This window comes from Lagenorhynchus albirostris, chromosome 19, assembly GCF_949774975.1.
Source record: "Lagenorhynchus albirostris chromosome 19, mLagAlb1.1, whole genome shotgun sequence".
NCBI classification, from domain to species: domain Eukaryota; kingdom Metazoa; phylum Chordata; class Mammalia; order Artiodactyla; family Delphinidae; genus Lagenorhynchus; species Lagenorhynchus albirostris.
The window spans coordinates 47,398,797-47,405,229 of NC_083113.1; the positions used below are offsets into that span (position 1 = coordinate 47,398,797).

A 6,433-nucleotide genomic window follows, 5' to 3' on the forward strand; every position below is an offset into this window, starting at 1 on the left:
TCTGCTCTCTGTTTCTGTGAATTTAGTTGTTTTAGGTTCCATGTAAAAGTGAGACCATACAGTATTTGTCTTTCTCCATCTGACTTATTTCAGTTAGCATAATGCCCTCAATGTCCATCCATGTTGTTGCAAAAGGCAGGATTTTCTTTTTTATGGCTGAATAATATTCCATTGTGTGTATATGCACGACATTTTCTTTATTCATTCATCTGTTGATGGACATTTAGATTATTTCCATGTCTTGGCTATTGTAAATAATGCTGCAGTGAACATGGGGGTGCAGATGTCTCTTCAAGACAGTGATTTTATTCTTTTGGATGTGTACCCAGAAGTGGAATTGTTGGATCATATGGTAGTTCTGTATGCACATGCAAAAGAATGAAACTGGACCCCTATCTCACACCACTCAAAAAAATTAACTCCAAATGGATTAGACTTAAATGTAAAACCTGAAACCAAAATATATAAAGAACTCACATAACTCAGTAGCAAAAAACCCAATCTGATTAAAAAATGGGCAGATACGAATAGACATTTCTCCAATGAAGACATACAGATGGTCAGCAGGTACATGAAAAGATATGCAACATCATTAATCATCAGGGAAATGCAAATCAAAGCCATAATGAGATATCACCACACTCCTGTTAGAGCAGCTGTTATCAGAAAGACAAGAGATAACAAGCGCTGGTGAAGATGTGGAACAAAGGGAACCCTTGTGCCCTGTTGGGGGAAATTGAAATTGATGCACCCACTATGAAAAACAGTATGGCGGTTCCTTAATGAATTATTTTAAGATGAACACTCATGTAGCCACCACTTGGGTTGTGCAAGCACCCCAGAGGCCTCCCTGTTCCATCTTCCTTGCCAAGCACAGCCCCCTTCCTTCCCCTGAAGGTGACCACCGCCCTGACATTCCATATTCACTTGAGTATTTCTGGATACTCAATTCTCTTTCATTAGTCTGATTACCTAGACCCAAGTCTAGGTAATGGAAATTTGGTTTATAATAGAGATGGCCTCTCAAATCACTTAGGAAAAGATGGATATTTAAATAAATTTTATTGGGATAACTAGATAACCATCTGGAAAAAGATAAAATTAGATCCATAGCCTAAACCATTCACCAAAATGCCAAGTGAATCAGAGCTAAATGTTAAAAATAAAACCCTAAAAGTAGTAGTTCTTTGATATATTCAAACAGAATATTATCAGCTTTGTAGCTGGTTTTTGGATTGGAATTTTTTTCATGCTCTATATAGTTCCTTGTATTACTAAAAATTGGAGCTTTTTCATTCATTTTTCTGTGTGTTCCAAACATTTTGTTAAATTCCCTCTTCCAATGTAACTGCTTCCATTTTATTTGTCCATGTGAGTTTATACCTTTTTCTTTCCTTCCCGATAAATTCAGTGAGCTCTTGGAAAGGAAAATTAGGTAAGTGTGGTGTTTAATCACATACTAGTAGACACCTTTTTCTTCGTCTGTTTTCCTCTGTCTCCACAGAGCTGATTTCTTGTGGTTGTTTATTTAACCCCTCTCTGTCATGATGGAGGCTTTTTAAATAATTGGGAATTGGAAATTTTTCTCTCTTCTGTATTAAGTGGATCAAGAAGCTGCTTGGGAATTTTGTGTACCTAGATGGAGCATATCTATGATCTGGATTGACCTTAGGGTGACTGGACAGGGAACCAGCCGTTCCAAGGCAGGGAGGGTGGTCAGGATAAGCTAGGTTGTGCTACAGTAACAAACACCCTTCAAACTCGCAGTGGCTTAAAACAACAAAGTTTGTTTCTCACTCAAGCCACTTTTCCATCACGGGCTGTGCTCATCATGGTCACTCAGGGACCCAGACAGAAAGGAGTGCCGTCTGTGGTGGATCTGTTGTTTCAGGGCCAGGAAAAGAGTGTCTGGTGAGCCACAGGCTGGCTCTGAATGCTTCTGTCAAGAAGTTCACATGTCCTTGATGTCAAAGAAGTCCCATGTCCATGCCTAGCAGGGATGTGTGTTCCTCTGGGAGAGGCACCATGTTTGAGTGAGCAGTAATACAGTCTGAACACAGAGGGCTCTTTGGAGAGAAACATTACGATTTATGGCCTGACCAGGGGTGGTGGATACACACTTGCCTGGCACTCTGGCTGGATGCTAGAGGAAGGGCAGGAAGCGATTAAATATTTTACCCATCAGAGGAGTGAACGGCTGAGGGCTGCCATTCAGCAGGCGAGGAACTGCTGCCTGTTACATATTTGGCAAAGTAGGAAAACATTCCTGGCTTGGTGAGGGGAAGGGTGAAATCCTGAAACCCTTTAAAAAATCAAATTATTCCTTTCTGAGTGAATTAGGAATCAATGCTCCTCACTACCCTTCCAGAAAAATCACAGCTTTTGCGGTGAGTTTGTCTGTGTGACAACTAACGCACAAAAATGCAAGATGGCCCCTCCCCTTACACTTGCCGAACTGTGGGTATCAGGAGCAGCCTGCTCCCCGAGAATATAGAAACAACACCTTTCATCTAACAACTGTTTCTGCTGAGAATAATGCAGGCTCTTTCTGGCAACATGGCTTCTCTCCAGGGAGAAGGCTTGGTGAAGTAGAAAGAACATATGGTGTCTGCATTCAGAAGGATCTGAGTTCAGTCCTTCTTTTGCTATGAGGTAACTTTGCCTTTTCTTTCTATACACTTAAAACTGTTCTAAAAAAATCAATTCTATTAAAAAAAAAAAAACCCACTCTTTTCAATGGAAAGAGTCAGGGGAAGGTGTCCAGAAGAGCTAACCAATCAGGAACATCCAGTTTAGAGCTTATGGGAGCAAGAAATAGTTTTATTGTAAATGTAATCATTTCGCTTTCTCTTTCTCTACTGAAATTCGGTTGTGTTATTTTTGTCCTTAAAATGAGAGTATAATTAGGATTTAAAATCTAGGATTCCCATTTATTGAGTTTATTTCAGTGACTTTCTCATTTCTAAAATTTCTAATCTACCAGTGTTATGCTGGTAAACTGCCTCTGAAAACAAACTAAAACCCCTGATTTATAGTGTTGCTGATTTCTGTGGTATAAATATTCCCAGCACAGCCAGTTTCAATCTGCCAGTGATTTACCAGCCAGCTTGTGTGAGTTTCAGCACACCACTGCTCTTGTCCAAATTTACTTCATAGTTTCTTGCTCTTTTCAGTGAAATGTAATCATTTCACTTTCTCTTTGAGCATCCAAACATACTGTAAGCCTTTTATGAGGCCATTCCATAAAATAAATTTTATCTGGGGTGAATTTGATACCTTTTTTTTGAAGTATAGTTGATTTACAATATTAGTTTCAGGTGTACAACACAGTGATTCAGTGTTTTTATAGATCATGCTCCATTTAAAGTTATTAAAAAATAATGGCTGTATTTCCCTGTGCTGTACGATATATCCTGGCTGCTTATTTATGTTATACTTAGTAGTTTGTATCTCTTAATCCCATACCCCTATCTTGCCCCTCCCCACCTTCCCTCTATTGTTTGCGTCTTTCTTTGCATTCAATTTCTTCTCTCCCCACAATCCACAGGTGGGTTTGCTTTTTTAAAATTTTTTATTTATTTATTTTTGGCTGCATTGGGTCTTCGTTGCTGCGTGCTGGCTTTCTCTAGTTGCAGCGAGGCGGGTGCTACTCTTGGTTGCGGTGAGCAGGTTTCTCATTGTGGTGGCTTCTCTTGTTGCAGAACACGGGCTCTAGGCGCGCAGGCTCAGTAGTTGTGGCTCGCGGGCTCTAGACCACAGGCTCGGTCACAGGCTTAGTTGCTCCGCGGTATGTGGGATCCTCCCGGACCAGGGCTCGAACCCGTGTACCCTGCATTGGCAGGCGGATTCTTAACCACCGCGCCACCAGGGAAGCCCCACAGGTGGATTTAGCAATTGGCTCCATCCAGCTCCCCGCCCCTCTCGCCCTTATTCTAGAGCCAGGTGCGCTGATTCAGTGAGATCAGAGGATATCAGACCAGGCAGGCAGTTGACAGGATGGTGTGGCTTAACGGTTGCAGCGGGGATCCGCATCCTCCTGTCTCCTTTCTGGGCCTGCGTCTTGATGAAAGTCTCTGTCCAGCTGGCGTGCAGGCGAAGCTCCAATCCAGCGCCCTCCAAGCGGCGAGGCTGCCTTGAGTTCTGGTCTTGTGTGCAGCGCTTCGCTTCCCGGCCCCTCTGCTGAGCGGGACCTAACAGCCTGCAGCTGCTCGGTCCCCGGACGGGAGCCCAGCAAGCTTTGGCTTCAGCCCTGCTCGCAGCTTTGCATGTTTCCCCATTACTGGTCCACAGAAGTATTCATCTTGTTTTTCGGGTCAGGCGGTGTTTTGTTTTCTAGTTTTACCTTTTCTGTATCACTGTTGTGTTTTGGGGTCAAAGCGGGTGTCACTTATCTGGAATGCTGGCACTGCACACGACCTCCTCTCCCTCTTTGCCTGTCTCCCTTCCGAGCACCCTGAGCACTGCTTCCTCTCTACCCCACCTCGCCTTGTCCCCGGCCTTTCTGGAAACTTGCTCCACTTCTCGCTCCCACTTTTCTTCTCAGAACCCCTTCCCGCATCAGTGGCTTGCATGCGCCCCTGACACACCTGCAGTCACCGTAGCTGCTGCATCCCCAGGACACTCAGTCTCACTTTCTCTCACACGTGATCCCAGCTGGACCCTGTCGCTCAGTCTCGGCTCCAGCCCACACACCCACTCACCCGGAGGTAACCGCCCGTAATCGCTCACAGCAAATCAGGCAGGCAAAAAAACGACACTTCAAAACCTACAAAAACATGAGTAAATAATTTATAATACTGGGCTTCCCTGGTGGCGCAGTGGTTGAGAGTCCGCCTGCCGATCCAGGGGACACGGGTTCGTGCCCCGGTCTAGGAAGATCCCACATGCTGCGGAGCGGCTGGGCCCATGAGTCATGGCCGCTGGGCCTGCGTGTCTGGAGCCTGTGCTCCGCGGCGGGAGAGGCCACAGCAGTGAGAGGCCCGCGTACCGCAAAAAAAATATAAATAAATAAAAATAAAAAGTAATAATAATAATTTATAATACTGAGATGAGGAAAGGTTTTCTAGCCATGACATGAAATCCAGATTTCTTAATAATGAAGTCTGAGCAATATTAAATTTTTTGTTTTTGTTTAACATCTTTATTGGAGTATAATTGCTTTACAATGGTTAGTTTCTGCTGTATAACAAAGTGAATCAGCTATACATATGCATATATCCCCATATCTCCTCCCTCTTGCGTCTCCCTCCCACCCTCCCTATCCCACTCCTCTAAGTGGTCACATAGCACCGAGCTGATCTCCCTGAGCTATGCGGCTGCTTCCCACTAGCTGTTTTACATTTGGTAATGTATGTATGTACATGCCACTCTCTCATTTCGTCCCAGCTTACCCTTCTCCCTCCCCGTGTCCTCAAGTCCATTCTCTACGTCTGCGTCTTTATTCCTGTCCTGCCCCTAGGTTCTTCAGAATCAATTTTTTTTTGTTTAGATTCCATATATATGTGTTAGCATATGGTATTTGTTTTTCTCTTTCTGACTTCACTCAGTATGACAGACTCTAGGTCCATCCACCTCACTGCAAATAACTCAATTTCGTTTCTTTTTATGGCAGAGTAATATTCCATTGTATATATGTGCCACATCTTCTTTATCCATTCATCTGTCGATGGACACTTAGGTTGCTTTCGTGTCCTGCCTATTGTAAATAGTGCTGCAGTGAACATTGTGGTACATGACTCTTTGAATTATGGTTTTCTCCGGGCATATGCCCAATAATGCGATTGCTGGGTCGTATGGTAGTTCTTTTTTTTAGTTTTTTTAAGGAACCTCCATACTGTTCTCCATAGTGGCTGTATCAGTTTACATTCCCACCAACAGTGCAAGAAGTTTCCTTTTTCTCCACACCCTCTCCAGCATTTATTGTTTTTTGGTTTTTTTTTCGTTACGCGGGCCTCTCACTGTTGTGGCCTCTCCCGTTGCGGACCACAGGCTCCGGACGCACAGGCTCAGCAGCCATGGCTCACGGGCCCAGCCGCTCCACGGCATGTGGGATCTTCCCAGACAGGGGCACGAACCCGTGTCCCCTGCATTGGCAGGCGGACTCTCAACCACTGTGTCAGCAGGGAAGCCCTAACGTTTATTGTTTATAGACTTTTTAATGATGGCCATTCTAATATTAAACTTTTGTGCAGTATTAAGAAAAAATGATTTTGTAAAGACAAACAAAAAGGAAAACGTCCACCACTCAAGACAGTCTAATTTCCCTAAAATAGAAAGGTGGCTAAAATTCAATGAAGACTAACAAGCCAGTAGCAAAATGGTGAGATAGGAATGGGCAACACACCAAAACAGAAAAGTCAAATACCAATAAACTGAAAATTTGCCAAACATCACTAAATTAAAAAAAAATGAAGCAGTTATATAATCTATTTTT

General features: G+C 43.5%; 1 protein-coding gene across 2 annotated transcripts in view; it reads left to right on the forward strand.

Annotated features, from left to right (window-relative positions):
- The window catches only part of ST3GAL2 (ST3 beta-galactoside alpha-2,3-sialyltransferase 2), an 84,340-nt gene that overhangs the window by 50,126 nt on the left and 27,781 nt on the right, over nt 1-6,433 (forward strand). The gene's annotated exons all lie outside the window — the stretch shown is intronic.